Source organism: Hyaloscypha bicolor (assembly GCF_002865645.1).
Source record: "Hyaloscypha bicolor E unplaced genomic scaffold K444scaffold_53, whole genome shotgun sequence".
Lineage (NCBI taxonomy): Eukaryota > Fungi > Ascomycota > Leotiomycetes > Helotiales > Hyaloscyphaceae > Hyaloscypha > Hyaloscypha bicolor.
The window spans coordinates 1,414,168-1,435,448 of NW_020194555.1; positions in this window are offsets into that span (position 1 = coordinate 1,414,168).

A 21,281-nucleotide genomic window follows, 5' to 3' on the forward strand; every position below is an offset into this window, starting at 1 on the left:
AAAATAAAAGATTCTAGTAAATATTTATTAAAGTTATAAGAAATACCTAACTATAACTATTATTAATATTTGAATATAAGATATTCTATTTACCCTAATCTGGATATAAAAGGCTCTAGAGTATATTAGTAGGCTTAGTAGGAAAAGTTAATTAATACCTATTTAGTATTATAATAATTTTATAACTAAAAATTAGAAAGAAAGACAGGCTAAGAAAGTATAATATTAGAAATATTAATTAACTAAATAAAAATAGTTATTTAAAAATACAAGTTATAGATATAAGATATTATATTCTAGAACTTATAGTTATATTATTTCTCTAGACTATAGTAATTACTAATATAAATCTTTAATTATTTCTTTAAGTTAATTCCCTATTCTTACTAAGCTATATATTCTTTTTACTAGTATATTCTAATCTTTATTTCCTTTTATAAGCTATAGCTAGCTTCTTTTTCTTTTTTCTAATTAAAATATCTATAATATTAACTTTAATATTCTTTATTTTATTAGCTAGTTATATTATAGTATAAATAATATTAATCTTAAGCTCTTTTATTTTATTAGTATTTATATAATAAGTTATAGATTTCTTCTTTTCTACTATATAATTCGGCTTTATCTTTCTAGGAACCTATATTAGAATTTGGCTATAATAAATTAAAATAGTAATAAAATAAACTAATTTTTATATTTCTTTAAATAATAAATTAAGTACTATTATAACTATATTTATAAAAATACAAGTATAGTTAGAGTTTATCTAGTTATAAAGCCTCTTTATTAGAGCTTCTTTTACTTCTCTACTATCTATATTCTATATAATTAGTATATTTACTATAGTAAGAATTCCTAAAACTATACTTGCCTCTATAAGTATAATTACTTTTCTATAGTTTATAAAGAGCTACTCTAGCTATATAATTAAAAATCTGCTTATTTCCTATTACCTTAAGAAGTTTAGCTTGCTTTAATAATAGAATTAATTCCGGGATATTATTAGTATTACTATTATAGCTACTAATAAAGTCTATAATAAAGATACTAATAAAATTACTAATAAGAGCTATTATGGGTTCTTTAAAAGATCTTATACTAATAGAAATTTAGTATTAGTATTAGTCTTATTCTAAGAAAGATTTATCTATATTTTATAATTAAAATCTAAAGTAATAGTAAAACTACTAGATAATATTTTGGTATTTATTAATATCTTTTTCTTATTTATTTTATATCTTAATATACTATATAGTAAAGCCCTAAATTAGAGCTTAATTAAATCTTTTACTAATTTTTACTAGTTTTTAGAGCATTTCTTGGTTTCTTTCTTTAGATTAGCTACTAAGAAAATATATTATAAATTATTAGTTAAATTTATTATTTCTTTATAAAGAATAGTTTTATTATTTTTATTAAGCTTTTTTGCCTAAATAAATATATTAGTTATATTTCTGGAAATACTAACTTATAAAAGAACTATATCTTATTTAAATTATTACTATATTCTTTTTATAAATTAAATTTATATAATAATACTACAAGTTAATTAGTTATTTTAATATAAGTTCTGATTTATAGCCAGAATTAGGTTCTTAAAAAGTATTTTATTTTATAGAATCTTCTATATATTACTTCTTAAATATATTTAATAAAAGAAAAAGGTACTTTATAGAAATAATCTTTATTCTAGATTCTTTTATATTTCAAAATAGCTCTAGTAATTTTAAAGATTTTTAGAATTATTATCTAGTATATATTTAGATATTTTTATTTAATTTTCAAGATTAGAAAAAAAGTATATATATATATTTATATACTAAAGAAATAAGAAAGTAATAAATAGTATACTTATTTATAAAGTAATTATATTTAGGGCTACTAAATTCTTCTATATATATTTAAATATATCTTTAAAGCCTAAAATATAAAATCTATAATAGAACTCTAAAGGTCTAAATAAGAGTATTCTTTAATTATAAGTTTATTTATAAATAATATAGATATTAAAAGTAGAGAAAACTATAACTAATATCTTTTATAAAGCTATTTAAAATATAAAGGCTTAGTAGAAGATTAATAAAATAATTCAATTCTTTTTAAATAATTAATTTTCTATAAAGCTAAAAGTTTCTCTAATTAGATAGCTTATAAAATCTCAGGCTAAATAAAGAAGCTTTATATATCTTATCTAAAAACTATAAGAACTATATTTTAAAGCCAGAAATTCCTATAAAGAATAGCAAAATATCTACTAGTTAATCTATTTTATTAAACTAGTATATAACCTTTATTTATATAACCGGTAATCTTTACTAATATAATAAATAAAGCCTTATAGATTTTATTAAAAACTCTTTTTTAATTTGCTTTATTAATTATATATATTCCGAATATCTTAATATAAAGCTATTAAAGGACAAGAAATCTAACTAACTCTAAATAGTACTAGTATATCTTATCTTTTAATAGCTAAATATAAATTTCGAAAGCTTTAGATATTATTATCTTCCTCTTCTATATTGTCCTACGTTCGGACCACCCTAAGCGGTTGGCTCTCGGGGCTCCTTAGAAAAAACTTTCACGTGACGAACACCAAAATCTCCCCCTTCTAGGGAATCGCGCATCGGAACGCGATTACGTCCAAATCCTTAGGGCTCAGCTTAGGATAAGAGAGGAGAAGCTCAAGTACCTTTCTCTATATTTTAGTGGTTCTGGAATGTGAGGGGCTTTTATTACGATTTTTTAATACTCGGGAGGGGTGGGATAAGGGGAATTCTCAAGGCTCTAGCTAGCTCTCGGGACTCCCTAAAATCCAAGTCACGTGAGGAACACCAAAACTCTCGCATACCATATACTACTATTCTAATGCCTAGCAAGCTTAAGGGAAGTTCTATAGGTATAAGAGAGAGCTTTATAAATAAGAATAAGGCTGTAATGGCAGGAATAAAGCAATGGAACAATGCTTAAAGATCTATAATTCTAATATCCTATAGAATCTAAAGCTAAGGAGAGAAGGAGTGAGGTGTGGCAGTGGATAAGTAGGTATGGCCAAGACTACTAAAACGCCGAGCTTTGGAAGCGAGCTTGATTTGAACTATAGCTTGGAACCTTAGCTAAAATTAATTCCTTTAGCTAAAACTAATTATATAATACTAGCCATTATAAAGGCTATAAGAGTTTATATAAGAAAAGAGGGAGCTTTATAAGCTTATTAGATAGCTTAGAAAAAATAATAAATAAAAGAAAGAGCTATAATAAGTTATAAAAAAAAGAGAAAGCTTTATAAATATAAAAATAAAAATTAAGAAAAAACTATAAATAGAAGTATAATTAATAAGAAACTTATAAAGGCAAGTAAGACTTAAAAAGGCTTATAAAAGAAAAAGAGCTTTATAAGTAAAAGCTATAATAATTTATAAAAAATAAAAATAAACTAAATTTAAAATATTAAATATAAGTTCTTATATATAATTAAAATAAATAATTAAAATAAATAATTAAAATATTTAAATTATAATTAAAATATATAAATTATAAATATATAATTAAAATATATTAATTAAAATAAATAATTAAAATAAATAATTAAAATAATAATTAATAATTTAATAATTTAAGAAATTATATTAAGTTTAAAGTTTAAGAATTTATAAAATTATATTTAAAAAATATATATTTGAAAAAGAATTTTATAAATTAAATTAATAAAAAAATTAATTATAAAATTAATTAAAGTAATATATTATATAGAAATTTATAAATTAAGATTATTTTATTAATAAAGTAAATTATATTATATTTAAATTTTATTAATTTATAAAATATTATTAATTATATATATTATAGAGCTTTTATTTTTTTTAAAAATATATTTTTATATTTAAAGAAAATTACTGAAAAATTAATATATTTATAATTTTTTTTAACGAATGCTTATATATAAAGCTTAATATAAATATTTATGATGTTTTTTATATAATTATAATTTATATATTGTAGATTTAGAATTAAAAATTAAAAAATTATTAGATTTTTATTTACAAGTACTTATATTATAAAAAAGATTTAATTTTATAAGAGTTTTTAATATATAAGTATTTTTTTTAATATTTTATAATAATATTTTAGATTTAGATTTATTATAATTTTTATTATATTAAATATTTTAATAATATATAAATTTAATTAAACTTAAAATTTAAAAGAATTATATTAATATATATATTTAATTAAAATATAAAAAGAATATAAGAGAAAAAAAAGAGCTAAGAAAGCTTTATAAAATAAATTAAGTTTAATATTTAAGAATTTATTTTATTAAATTAATTAAATAATATATTATATAAGAAATATAAGAAATATAAGAAATATAAGAAATATAAGAAATATAAGAAATATAAGAAATATATAAATTAGATTACTTATATAAAAAAATATTAAAATATTAAAAGTTTTATTATAACAATTTCTAAATCTTTTATATTTAAAGACTTCTTTTAAAATAAACTTATATTAAATAATATTATTAATTTATTTTAGAAATTTAGAAATTTAGAAATAACTTAAAATATTAAATAATTTTATTATATAATATAATAGCTTTTATTTTTTTTAAAAATATTAAAAGATTTATTAAAATATAATTTTATATTTAAATAAAATTAAAGAAATATATTATTTAATATTAATAAATAACTTTTATTAAAAATAAATAAAAATATTATATAAAGTTTAATAGACTTTTATTTGTTTATAATTTATATATATTTAAATTAATTTTTTAAATTAATTTTCTTTAGTTTTTTAAACTTATTTAGTTTTATTTTTATTTAAAATACTTATATAATTAATTTTATTAGACTTATATTATTAAAACTTAAATTCTTTTAATAAATTATAAAAGACTTAATTTTATAATAATATTTTAATTTTAAATTTATTAAACTTAATATTTAAAAGAATTAAAATTAAAATATGAATTAAAAGAATATTTTTAGCTTATTTTTAAGTAATTTTATATATTTATAAGCTATTTTCTTTCTTATATAATTTATAAAAAGTTTATTATTAAGAAATATTATTTAAAGCTACTCGGGACGAGTTTAGAGCAAAATTATTACTAGCCCCGGAGCTTGCGTAGGGCCGCTAGCAATAATTTTAGCGAAGCGGCCCTAAACTCGTATTATTTATAGTATCTTTAGTAAATATACTATAAAGATTTCAAGTATAATATAAATAAGAATACTAATTATATACTAGAAATAAAGTTTATTTAATAAAGATAGAACTCTTATTAAGGTAACTCTTGAGATAGTTTATAGTTAGGTCTCTTTTATATATAATAGAGATATAGAAGCTATTATAAAGTAGAGAAATATTATACTAGAAAAGAAAAGTTAAGATAAGTAAAAAATAACTATAATTAGATATCTTATTAATAATACTATTAAAAGAAAACTAATATACTATTCAGGGTATAATTCTAGTAAGGCTAAAAGAATAAGAGAGGAATTAATAGAGGCAGGTAGTAATATAGAAAAAGTTAATAGTATAGAGAGAAATAATAATATAAATAAGGTTTAGTATAGTAAAGATTAAGAAAATACTATTTTAGAGAAAGTTTTCTCTAAAATGAGTTTAAATAAAAAGATCTGGCTAGTATTAAACTCAGATAGAAATATTTATAAAAATAAGACCTTCTATAATAGTAAGAATATCTATAATAATAAGAATATCTATAAAAATAAAACCTTTTATAAAAACAAGACCTTTTATAATAATAAAAATATCTATAATAATAAGAATATCTATAATAATAAGAATATCTATAATAATAAAAATATTTATAATAATAAAAATATTTATAATAATAAGAATATCTATAAAAATAAGACCTTCTATAATAATAAGACTTTCTATAGAATAAAGACTATCTATAAAAATGAAACTATTTATAGCCAGGCTATTTATAATAATAAGAGTACTAATAATAATAAAATTAATATTACTAAAAAAGACTTCCAGGTTCTAATAATATAAAAGAATAAAGACAAGAGTTATATTCTTAAAAGTAATAAGCTTAGCTATAGTAAGAGAAATAGATACTTAATTAGCTAAGGATCTAACTCTAGTATAATATAAGGCAATACTAGTATTAAGCTTATATTAAAGAAATTTGAGGATTCTACTAGTAAGAATATAAATAAATAGGATAGTTTAAAGAATAGCAGGAACTTTCTTACTAACTTGGACCCAGAAGATTAAGTAAAGCTTATAGGAGCCTTTAGTAAGATTATTATAAAAGAAAATACTATTTTTTCTATAGAAGATTAAATAAAGTTAATAAAGAAAGAGATTACTAAGCTTACTATATGTTTTACTACTATAATATAAGCTATTACTAAAGCAGATTAGAAGATTTAGGATATATTACAAGAAAAAGCTAAGACTAAAAAGTTAAGATAATAGATTAAGAATAATTTGAATTCTATAAAATATAAAAAGAATAATAGAAGAAATACTTATTCTAATAATTCAGATATAGAATATAACTATATTATAATTAAGTATAATTAAGTACTTATAGGTTTCTTTATATTCTTTCGGGAATTATACTACTATAAAGCTTGAGAGAAAGTAGTTAACTATATAATATAAGTAAAATAAATAGAAAGAAATAGTATATAGCCAGATATTAGTATTAATTTTGGGTTTCAGATTAATTTATATAGCTAGTTATATCCAGAGTTAGTAATATAGATATAGAAAATTACAAGAGACCTTTTTATATTAGGTTTAGGATAAGAAGTTTTATATATATTTAAATATTATTAGAAAAATATAAAAGATATTAAAATATAAAGTAATATACCTAAAAATATTATATTATTAAATAGGATATATTAAGACCTTAAAAGAAGCCTTTCTTTTAGTTTAGTTTTACTAGTAATTAAATCTTTTAAAATAGTACCCAAATTCCCTTATTTAGTTTAGTAAAAAAAACTAAAACAACCCTCTTTTCCCCTAGTATTAATTAGGGATATTAATTACTAGAATTAGGGGTATTAATTAGGAGCAGGCTAGATACTTGGATAGAAATATTAAAATACTAGCTTTTTCTTTATTTTAATTTAATTTTATAATAAATTAATATAATTTAATACTTGTTTTATTTTCTTATAGTACTAATTAAGTACTATTCAAATATAAACTTTTTATAAACTTTGGATTAGTAATAGCTTTTTAAATTAAAGAAATTAAAAGTTTTATATTTTATAGCCTATAGATAAGCTTAAGTAAGCCTAGAAATTTAGTAAAAAAGTCCCTAAAATCAGATCTAAGAGCTCAATAAGCCCATAATTTATAAGGCCTTATAGGGCTCAAAAACTAAAACTTAATAAATTAGTATATAAATTTCCTAAAATTAAAATACTATTTTAAGAAATCTTTTTATTATAAATTAGAGAATATATAATTATAATATAGGAATTATAATATTATAGCTTAGACTTATATTAAAAAATCTAATTTCAGATTTTTAAAGAGCTCAGATAGCTAATTAGATACTCTTGCCCTAATTAATATCCCTAATTAATACCGGAAAAGAAGAAGTTATTTTAGTTTTTCCCGGTTTAGTATATATAAGTAGACTCCAAACCCAAAATTCTTTCTTAATTATAAGTAATAGTATAACTAAGACAAATCCAGTTACTATAGATTGCCCTTATAATACTTTTACTATAATTATAACTCCATTTAAGGGAAAATATAAAATAATTTCCTTTTTTGCTTTTTTCGGGTATTAATTAGAAATATTAATAGTAGAATCTTTTTTTGGCTTAGTACTTAATATTATCTGAGTTCTTTACTAAAAACCTGATTTAGCCTTAGAATTATATAAATTAAATATTTCTAATAAAATAATTTTACTAAACCTTTAAATCTTATTAATATTATATCTTAATTTCTTTATAGAAAGCCTTAAATATAATCAAGTATTATTTTATATAATTTACTTTATACTAAAGATATAGTACTCTTATTCTTTATATTTTAAAGATATAGTACTTTTATTTCTTATATTTTAAAAATATAATATATTTATTTCCTATATTTTGAATTTATATTTTATATATTATTATATCTCTAGCTACTATTCCCTAAAGTATCTCTCAAATATTATTTATTTATAATAACTACTATTTTCTAGATATAAGAGAATAGGAAATTACTTTAAATAGAATTATTAAGGATATTAAGAAGAAATCCGAAATTTTCAAATCTATAATAAAAGAACTTCTTATTACTATATTACTTCTTATATATATAATAAACTTTAATCTTACTTCTAGTTTTATTAAGCCTTTCTAAAATATAATTAATAAAATATAAGCAGACTTATTCTTTTCCGAATATATATATAATAGCTTTAAAGAGTTCTTAAAAAATATATAAGATTAGAATAAGGAATTTAGATATAATCTTTTAGTTTTATAAAATAAAAGAATATTAGAAAGAGAGTTTTAGGTTAGAATAAAGAGATAGCTAGAATATAATAGAAAAGAAAAAGAGAAAATATCTTGAAATTCTCTAATATAAAATAATAATAAAAAAGAAAGAAATATTAAGTCTCAAGAAATAGGCTATTTTTTTTAATAAATTATAAAAAGAGTTCAAATAGTAAATAGATATTATTTTATTAAAAATATAAAAAGTATAAGTAATATAATTATTAATTTAATAATTCTAATAATTCTAGCTATTATTTAATTTACTATTATCTAGATATTAAAATAATAAAACTTATTTAAATACTTTCTAATTCTAGAATTATATCTTAATATATTATAATATTTCTTTTTAAGTAATATAATTTAATTATTAAATAGGAAATAATATTAAATACTATTAGAAAAAGCAAGATTTCTAAATACTATAATTAAAGTAATTATTAAAATTTAGTTCGGAATTTTAAAGAAAGAGGCTTTATTTCTCGGATTTATCTTAATAATAATAAGGTAATTATATTAATATTCTTTATATATTGACTTTCCTTAGCTTAGCTTTATATATATTTAATAATACTAGTTTTAGATATTATTTATAAAACAAAGTAATATAATTAATAAGAAATCTTATTAATTTCTAGCTTTATACTTAAAATATAATACTTTTATTTATTATATTTTTAGTCTATTTACTTTTTTTATTTCTATAAAACTATAGTGCCTTTATTTACTATATTTTAAATATATATATAGCTAATTCTTTCTAAGAAATAAATATTACTAGAGCTATTTTTTATATTAGCTTTTATTTTATAAATAGTAAAATAATAGCTAATTATATTTGGGCCCTTTAATAATTATAGGCTATATATAGTCTATAGCCAAATATATTACTACTTATTATTTTTATAAACTTTATTTCTATTATTATTATTACTATAATAAAGATCTTTTTAGAAGTAGCTTATTTCTTTTATAATTAGTATAATAATTAAAATATAAAAGTAAATTATAGGCCAAGCTTTTTTAAAAGCAAAAAAAAAAAAATAAGATATTAAAAGTAATAATTATAGCTTATAATAAAATTTTTTTAATATAGTATATAATTATTTGGTTTATTACTAAAAAAGAATATATTGGGAATCTAATAGAAATAAAATACAAGTATAATCTAATATTATATATAAGTTATATATTATATATTAAAGATTAATAGCTTATATTTTATAAGAAAAAGCTTATAAGATTCTAAATTAACTAGTATTTATATTTTAATATAACTATATTAAATACTATAAAAAAATTATACTTTTTAATTAAATTAGATTTTAGTAAATATTATAATAATCTTTTTAATTTTTAGGAAAAGATTTATAATATAATTATAAAACAAATTATCTAGCTTTAAAGCAAATAGTTTATATAATAAATATAGTAATAATTCTATATTCTAGAAGCTTTTTACTCGAATTATAAAGGCCAAATATTATATAAAATAATAGATCTAGTATATAAATAAATATAATTAGTAAATAATAATAAATATATTAGTATATTTACTAAATAATACAGAATTATTTATATATATAAAATTACTAAAAAGAAACTAGAAATAGAGAACTTTAATTCTTAATAGTATTTATATAAGTCGGCTTATTATATATAGCCTATATATAATCTTTAGGTAATTACTTATAAATAAATTAGAAAAACCGATTTTATTTCGAATTATAGAATTATTTAGAATAAGAGGCTTAATTTATAAAAGAATAAAATTTATTCTAGAAAGATATTATTAATATAGCTATAGTTATTAATAGTTATATAATATAATTATATAATATAAAGGTAATTAGAGGTAATAGAATATAGGTAATAGGTAATAATTATATAACCTTATATTATATAAGTAACTTAACTAGTAGCTAGTTCTTATTAGGCTTAATAGATTTAGGAATTATATATTAATATTATAATATTATAATTCTTACTTCTAAAGAATAACTTTACTAACTTATATAAATAATATTTTATAATTATATAATAGTACTATATATTTCTAGTAAACTAATACTAATTAGTTTATATTTAGATTAGAATAAGATCTATTTATATATATAGATTAGAAAGAATTAAGCTATATTTGCCTAAGATTTAATTACTTAGAGGCAAAGCTATTATTCTAGTTAAAGAGAAAATAACTATTAATTCTATTACCTATAATTCGGTTATATAGGCAGGAAAGATATTTAATTTTACTAAGGTTTAATTATATTATATTAAAAAAGGAAATATTTATTAGTTCTATTATCTATAATTCGGTTATATAAATAGAAAAAGTACTTGATTTTACTAAGTACTAAAACAGTTAGCTATTTAACTATTCTATTTTATTTCTATTTAACTTCTATAAAATTCTCTTAAAAACTACCTTCTTTTAAATCTCTAGGGCTTTTAAGCTTTAGAACTATTAAGTTTTTCCGGAATTTTAATATTTTACTCTTTAAATTCCACTTCCTAAATTTCTTATTATAGATAAAATATTTACCTTAAATATAATATCTTCTATAAATTATCTACTTTATAAACTACTTTTCTTTTTATAAATCTACCTTTTTTATAAACTACTATACCTCGAACTAAATATAAGCCTATAAAAACATAATAATAGAATATATTATAATAAATAATTCTTTTATCGGATCTATCTAATCCAATTACTTTATAAATAATAATAATTATAAGGAATTAGTAAAAAAATAAAGATATGAAATTAACCTGAACTTTATTAGAGCAGATAAGATAACTAAGTTCTTAAATACCAAGCTATTTTAATATATTCTCTATAAAATAGTTAATAATAATCTTTAAAAGCTATTTAGATATAATTTCAAGAATTTTATTTATTAAGAGAACTTTAATAAATTTGAACTTCTAGAAATATTATATTTATATAAAATCCTTTAGTATAATAATATATTTATATAATAGAATAGTAATACTAATACTATTATAAATACTTTATATACTATTATAAAGGAAAATAAATAGTATATATAATTAAATAAGGATATATTAGTAGCTAGACCAGACCTTATTAAAAGACTAATCCTATTAGGCTTTATTACTCTTATAAAAAATAAGTGCCTAGAACCTATTATCTTTAATATTTCTATATTACTATTACCTTTTCTACTATTTTTTCTACTACCGTATCCTATATCTCTACCAGATTTATATACTAGTATAGAAGCTCTAGAAATAAATAGTATATTTCTACTAGCTCTACTACTACTATTATAACTATATTCGAATAACTTCTAATTCCCTTTAATTATAAAACTTATTAGAGAAATTATTAAGATCTATACTAAAAAGTAAAAATATAATAGATCTAATAGTAATTTTAATTATAAACTTACTATTTTCTTTAATATTTATTAATATATAAAGCTTTTATAAGAGGCTCTAATACAAGCTTTTCCTACTATACTAAAGAAACTAGTTTAAGACTACTTCTATAGTAACTAGCTCTCTTAATATATATATAAAAAGGCTTATATTAATATTTATAGTTTCTTTAAAGGCCCTAGATTTAAATATCGAAATTTAGATATATGAAATACTACTATATTAGCTTCTATAATAGCTAAATTCCCGGAAAAAATAATCTTTAAGATTATTTAATTACTAATTAATAAACTATATTAACTATAGTATAGTTTTATATTTAATTTACAAAATATCGAATTCCTCTATAATAAAATTATTATTTTTTATTAAGGCTTCCGGATATATAGATATATAATTTCAGACCCTTTTATAAATCTCGACTAGCTTATTAATAAACTATAATTATCTATTACTATATAAAAGTAATAATAAGCTAATCCCGAAATCTTTTTTATTAATTAATAATATTATTTTCAGAATTCTTTAAGTTATTATTTCTCCGGAAATTATTAATACGGATCTAGCTATAATTTCGGAGCCTATAATAATTATATCCCAAAGTTATATTTTATATATAAAAAGCCCAAATACCACTTATAGAAATATATACTAAAAGAATAAAAGACTAAAAAGGCTTAATTTAGAAATAGAAATATCTATTAATTCAGATCTCAAAATACCCGCAACTTTAATAAATACTTTAGTAGTACTTATATATAGTATATTACTAAAACTAAAGGTAAAGAAAATAATAAGAATAATAAGAACAAATTAGTAAATAATACTTTTAAGGCTTTATTAGCAGAAATAAATAAAGAAGAGAAATATTACTTAGATTCTTACTTTACTTTAATTAAGAGCTTTTTAGCTACTTTTACTACTTCTATTTTACTAATAATTATAGCTAATACCCTTATAAATAACCTTATTTCCCTTTCCTTTATATATTAGATAATAAGTAAAAACTATATATTAGAGCCTATTAAATCCTTAATAAAAGATATCTAGACTTTTATAATTAATAATATATTAAGATATAATACTTACTGCTTTTATAGAGTTATAATTAATACTAGAGCCTCTAGATACTTAATTACTAGTTCTAACTAATTCCAAGCTCTCTAGTAGACTAATAATAGTATTAAACTTAATAAAACTACTAAAGATTAAATTAATATTTAGTTTAGTATTAGATCTATATCTTCTATTAAATTTATAATAGTAAATATACTAATTAGGTAAGTATAATTCTATATTATATCTTTAAAGACTTTATTTTTATTTAGTTTAGCTAATATAGACAAGCTAGAAATCTATTTTAATAATCTTACTAATTATTTTATTATTTTTACTAGAAAATATATACCTATAATATAATATTTCAGATATTATTTTCTGCTTTAAAATACTATACTATAAAACTTTATTTCCGAATTCTTTACTTATAACTTCTACTTTTTTATAGAAATCGAATTATAATATCTATACTATTATTTTAGTTATTTATTTATTAGTAAGCTCCGAAATATACTAGAATAAGCAGGCTATAATATTAATATAGAAGCCCTTAAATACCTTATAAAGTACTATAAGTAATGCCAGAAATATAGCCGATTATCCGGATAATTCAAGTTTAATCTAAAAGATAATATTAGCTTTAATTACTTTATTATTATTAATATTTTCTATATTTCTAATAAGTTTATACTTTATATTATTAATAAAGGCACTTAATATTAAGCCAACTAATAGCTCCAAAATATTAATATAATATATATCTGAAATATACTTAAATAATACTAGATTAATAACTATTTAGGCTCTTTTAATTAGATTATAGCAGATACCGGAAAGCAGTTTACTAATAAGAAGTTTACTTAGCTTGCAAATACTATAGGAACCAAAGTTAAGATTATTTCTATAAAAGCTTATAACTCTATTAGAATTATAGAATACTACTATAGTGTAATACCTATATTAACGAGTGTTTAGCTGGATTTGGTAGCCTAATTAGGCTAGTGCTTATATGGGATCGCACTCCCGAATTGGGACTAGTACTTCTGTATATCCAGCGGAATACTAGATTCTATATATAGAGGCATGCGAGCTTTGGAAATGGGTATTAATTAGTTTATTACTAAGAACCAGTTCTTGGAATTAATTATACTTCTACGCTTCACTCTATATTTTACCCTATATTCCACCCCTTTACCTTAACTACTTGTATAGTACCCTGCTATATTGGGAGCCTTATATATAGCCCGATCTAATATATTTACCTTATTATTATAGCCGAAGTTAATAGAATTAATAAGGATACTATATTTCAAATAGCTTTTAAGGCTATTAATAATTCTATAGAACCTAATAGTATTATTCTAATTCTTTTGGTTTATAGTACTTTACCTTAAATAACTAAATATAATACCCTATTACCTATTATATTATAGTAATTAGTAGTATTTAAGAAAGTAATACTAGAAATTTAGAAGCTTTAAGCTAGATATTAAATTACAAATGCTTTAAATACCTGAAATAGTTCTAGTACTACTAATATTTATAAATAATTCCTAAATTCGAATATTCTTATTTAATATAAAGGAAATACTAGTTAATCTAGTAATTAGAATAGGCTATATAAGCTAGTAGCTATTAATAGGGAGAACTATATTCTAGTTCTATTATATAATAATACTATTTTCTATTTAATTTTTATAAAGCCCTTTTATATAAGGAATATTAAAGTTATTACTAATAGCTTTAAACCTGAACCTGTTTCCGAATCTAATAGTAAGGCTAAAGGTAATACAAATATAATTCCTTCTATTATTTCTGTTATTCTACTAAAGTATAATAAAGAATGCCTTTATAAGATTCCGGATATTATAGTATTTCTATAGAATAATAAACTATATAAGAATTCCCATTAAGTTAAAGTTACTAGCTTTCTAGAAAAGAATATATTTGAGGTTACTTTCAGATCTCAAATACTAAAGAAAATATATATCTTTAATTCCCGGTTTATTAATAAGATTAAGAATAAGGGTATAGAGAAAGAGCTTAAAAAGTTGAGACTAGTTATTCAAGTCTATAATAATAGTAAGAAATATATAGTATTAATATAATTACTTACTATTTAATATATTAGCTAGAAAATTATTTTTAGTATTATTATTATAATAATAGATATTACGGAATTATATTTATATAATATCTTGCAAGCTTATATCTAATTAATAACTTTACTCAATTATAATTTCTATATTAACTCACCTTATAAATTTACTAGAGAGCTAAATCTAAAGAATAATTATATTCTAAAGATTATAAAACTACTATATAATATACCGGAAACTAGAAACTACTAGTTTAAGACTTATTATTCTCACTATATTAATAAGCTTTCTATAAAATAGTTAACTTATAACTCTTGCCTCTTCTATAATAAGTAATTCTTCGGAATTATTAGCCTTTAAACTAATAATACCTTATTTATTAAAACTAATAATTTTATAAAGGCAAAGTAACTAAAGCTCTATAAAGCTAAGTTCTTAGCTAAAAAGTATAAATCTCTTATTTTTAACTATAATCTCAAGTTTAATAAAGGTATTATTTATATAAATACTACTGGAATTATTCTTATATAGAAATACTAGTATAAAAACCTCCGAACTATTTCTATAAAAAATACTACTACTATAAGTAATAGAAGTACTATTTATTAAAATCTCTCTATTAAAAACTAATATATTACCTAATATACTAGAGGAGTATATATTATATTAATCTATTAACTAAAAGCTTTATATAATCTATTAATTACTACTTAAGCTATTAAACCCTTGGAAACTAATATAAAGGCATTTAATAAGTATATTTAATAGCAAATTAAGAATATTATTAGAGAACTAAGATTTATAAAGCTAGTAAAGAAATTCTTATATTTAATTATTTTTATAAATGCTTTATTTGCGAATAATAGAGATCTCTTTTTCTAAATTAGATATATTCTAGTTCTAGTAAATAAAACTAGATATACTAATATTATTTACTAGTTCTCTATTAAATACAAGAGAATTACTAGAAGTATTCTAGCTTCGGAACTCTATAGTATAGCTTATAGTTTTAATATAAGTACTTTAATTAAATCTATAATTAATAGAGTACTAGAAATAGAACTACTACTAGTTATCTATACGAATTCGAAGTCGTTATATAAATGCCTTATTAAATTGGGTATTACTCGAGAGAAATGCCTAATAATTAATATAATATACCTCTACTAGATATATAAATAATAGGAGATTATAGAAATCAAGTAAATTAAAAGAAAATCAAATTCTGCCGACTTTATAACGAAATTAAAGCCATTAAATGCCCTTAAGTACCTAATTAATATAAATATAATATAATTAGATATAGAGGAATAGATTAAATGCAAATAAAGTAAGAAATAGATATATAAAATAAAGAGAAATAGATATATAGAATAGAAAAATATTATAAGAGAGAAAGTTATATATAAAAGGCTACTGCCTTTAGTATATAACTAAAACCTTAAAAGTAATATAAATATATAGAGCGTTTGGGAAATCTAATACTAGACCGGATTAAGGAATTAGTATATAATTAAAGAAAAATACTATTTTTTACGTTTTTTTTAGAGAGGTTTTAGTATTAGTATAGCTATAGTTATTAATAGTTATATAATATAGAGGTAACTAGAGATAATAAGATATAGGTAATAGGTAATAATTATATAATCTTATATTATATAAGTAACTTAACTAGTAGCTAGTTTTTATTAGACTTAGCAGATTTAGAAATCGCATATTAATACTATAATACTATAATTCTTACTTCTAAAGAATAACTTTACTAACTTATATAAATAGTATTCTATAATTATATAATAGTACTATATATTTCTAGTAAACTAATAAATATTAATATATTATTTCTATTAAAATAAAAGTAAAGTTTCAAGTATTTATATTAGTTATATAAAGGTTTTAAGGTTCTATTCTATAAGAACTATAAGGCTAGTATAAGAAGTTACTAACTTTTAATATTTCTTAAATATTTAAGAATAGCTTTAATATTAGCTTTAATAAAAAAAATACTTTTATAAACTCAAGATTTCGAAATTTCTTACTAGTATCTAGTATAAGTATTTCTTATTCTTGCTTTCGAATATTAAAGCTAAATAAAGTAAAAATATAAATATCTTTAAATAGGCCTTAAATATTAGACTAATAGAAATAAAGTATAAGTTATATCTCTAATATAGATTTTAAGGAAAATAAGCTAAATAAAAAGAAATTTACTAATTTTAGTAATAATAAAACTATATTATTTCTTAAAGATAATTTCTTTAATAACTTTTATATTCTTCTCGAATATTCTTCTAATAAATTATTAATACTCTATTTCTAATTAATAATTTTTGAAAATCTCTAATTAATATTTCAAGTTTAATTAATATTTCTTGGAAATTTCTAATTAATATTCTATTTCTAATTAATATTTCTTGAAAATTTCTAATTAATATCTCTTTAGAAACTTCTATTAGTATCCTATTTCTAATTAATACTTTCCTTAAATATTTAATTAAAAGTATAAGCTAGATTATTTATTATTTATATTTATAGATTATTATTACTACTATTATCTTTTTCTTATTTCTATATTATTAAAATAAGAGAGGCAAATTATATTACTAGAAAGTTATTAAGAAAGTTTCTTAAATCCGAAGCTAAATCTAAAGCCAAAATCGAATCTAATATAAAATTCTTTAATATATATTATTCTAAAATATGTCTTTTAGTTAAAATATAAAAAGCAGATATTATTTTCTTAAATAATATTAAGAAAGCTAGTTCTATTAAAGAAATATACTTTTAATATAAATATTATAAATATTAGTATTAGGGTTATCTAGTTAAAACTAATAGTAAAAATCTAATAAATACTAGTTTCCGGAAATGTCTTAGTTTATTTTAATATAATATTTAATATTTAAACTAATATAAGAATATTATAGAATTTTACTAGTTAAAGCTATATAACTATAAAAATATAGTAAACTAGTAGCCCTTATATAATTTAAAGATAAAAGACTGCTTTCTAATATATATAAAGCTAATATACTTTCTATAAATAGAAAATAAAATAAATATATTTTTGGATTTTTAAGAAAATAAAATTAATAATTAATTTGTTTTTCTTTACTTACTTTATTTATAGTTAAAGAAACCAAGTATTCTATAAAAGCAAGTATTTTATTAAGATTTTTATATAGGAAATCTATTATAAATATAGTATTTAGAGTTTAAAAATAAGATAAAAGATTTCTTACGAAAAAAATTTAAAGCTAAAGAAGAAAAAACTAGAATATAGAAGGCTATAAAAGAATATATATATCCTATAATATACTAGTTCTAAAGAAGTTTAGTCTTCTAAATATCTCTAGTATATTTCAAGTATACTTCTTTAATAAAGCAGCTATATTATATATATTTAAAAGATATTTAATATCTGGCTAAATATTTCAGATATTAGATATCTGAAAATTATAATATTATTCTTTTCTTTATAATAAGCTTATTTCCGAGCTTTATAAAAGCTATTAATCTATTTAATTTTATATTATTCTTCTTTCTAAAATAAAACTAGTATTTCAAATATAAATATTATATATAAAAAGCCAGTATTTTTATTATATAATTTAAAAGAATTTATTATTATTTTTATATAATTCTAGACAAGTATTATTTTTTATATAATCTAGCTAGTATTATAGGTTTTATAAAGGTTTTAGTATATTAATATTATTATTATAGAAACTTTATAAAATCGGGAAACTATTATTTAATACTAAAGCTAGATATTATACTAGATCTTTATTCTAACTAATTTACTAAATTCTATACTTTAGTTTATTTCTTACTAGCTTAACTATAATAATCCGTTTAATATTATACTTTTATTTACTATTTTCTAGTATTAATAAAGGCAGTTTCGGGTTTATTTAATCTAGTAAAGAATTCTAGAAATCTTTTTATAACTTCTTTATATAGAAAACTGGATATATTTTTATAGTTTCTAGTAATTTCAGAAGAAATAAATAGCTATATTATTCTAGAATCTCAAATAAGCCCTTTATTTAGTTCTCTAGCTTCCGGTTCAAATAATTGAATTTCTAGTATTTTATAATAACCTATATTTTATTTCCGACTTTAAATTAATTAAATAGTAGTATTAATTAGCTTATATTATATATTATTTCTATACTTATTTTATATAGCCTTAGGTAAATTATTATAATTTATATAATTAATTTACTAATACTTTAGCTTTATTTCTATTTAGCTTCTTTTTAGGTAAATTAGCTTTAATAGAAAAGTTTTAGTTTAGAGAGATATAAGGCTTATAGCTCTTTTTAGTTATAAATAGGAACTAGCTAATAGTTTTATACTTAAGAAAGGCTTATTAATAATTAATTATAGTAATTTATTTATTTCAATTATTCTAGTAATAATTAATATATAAATATAATTTCTAATTAAAGTACTAATTAATAATCTTTATTTATTTATCTATTTGGGAATAATTAGCTATTAAAAGCTTAAGCTTTATACTAATTCTTATATAGAATTCGCTCCAAAAATCGGATATAAATTAGAGTTCTTAATTTAATATAATTATTTCTAAAATATCTATTTAGTATATTATATAAAATAAAAATAGAAATACTAGCTATCTGGCTATAATTATATCTTATATAGAAATTATAATTAGATACTTAAATAAATAATTTATAAATATAGTAATTATATTATAGCCTAATTTACTTTCTAGATAGCTTTTAAAATCTATAGTAATATATTACTAAAAGTAATTAGAAACTAGAAAAAAATAAAGTAAACTAGGCTTCTTATTTCTAGATATATATAATTTTCTATAAATATAGTAATTACTATAATATTAATTAATATTCTTACTTATAAATAGCTAATAATATTACTTCTTTAGTAACTAATAAAGCTTTATATATCTAGAATATCTAGAAAGAAATTTATTATATATTTTATAAATTAGAATAGTTTATAAAAGTAGTTCGGGAATTATTTCATTCTTTATAATATAAAGTCTTTTATAATATAATATAAAGTCTTTTATAATATAATATAAAGTCTTTTATAATATAATATAATATAAAGTCTTTTATAATATAATATAAAGTCTTTTATAATATAATATAAAGTCTTTTATAATATAATATAAAGTCTTTTATAATATAAAAGAAAGCTATTTTATAGTATTTAGATATTACTTTTAGTTTAGGCTATTATTTATAGCTTTTCTAGATTTAGTAATATATAATTATTCTATAGAATCTTATTTATAAGTTATAAACTATTATATTTAGTAGAAGCTTCTAATAGTACTTTTATAAAAACTACTATAGTAGAGTTTACTAGTAAAGCTTTTAAGAAAATATCTTTTTTTAGGGGAATTATATTTCTAATAAGAATATTTTCTTCTAAAAAGTCTTTAATATATACTTGGTTTTTAGAACCGAATTCCGAATTAAATAAGCCGACTTTATAAAATATTACTATAAGCTATAAATTATAGATAATTTCAGGATTAATTTTATTTTTAGGAAAAAATACTTGAATTTATAGCTTCTCTTTAATTTAGCCCTAAATATTTACTTTATTTTATCTTTATAATAAAGTATTTACTTACTTATTTAATTTTCCAGAATAATATATAAGCTTAAAATAATAGTAAAATAAAAGTTTAGCTTATTTAGTATAAGGTATTTATTAGTAGGTAATAAGATAATAGAATAAATTAGTAAGTTATAAAACTATAGTATTAAATTTAGTATAAAACTAATCTCTATTTCTCTTATAAGGTTCAGGGAAGCCCCCTCTAAATAAGAGGCTCCGATAATATATATATAATTAGTAATTTATAAGCCTAATACTTATAATATAAATAGTAGTTAGTTATAAAGTTAAAGGGTCTCTAATTTCTCTAATTAATACCTGTAATATTCGAGGTTTATTATATATCCTTAAGTTATATATAATCCTATATATATTATAACTATATTCTCTTTCTAGGATCTTGTTTCCAAGATCTATTAATCTATCCTAGTAAATATTTAATTAATTAATTATTTAATTAAAGTAAACTTCTAGTATCTTGGGAGATAATTTTACTAATATAATCTAGATAATAGATATAAAAATCATCTAATTAGATTAGAGCTAAGTAAGTAAGAAGGAAAAGTAATTATATCCC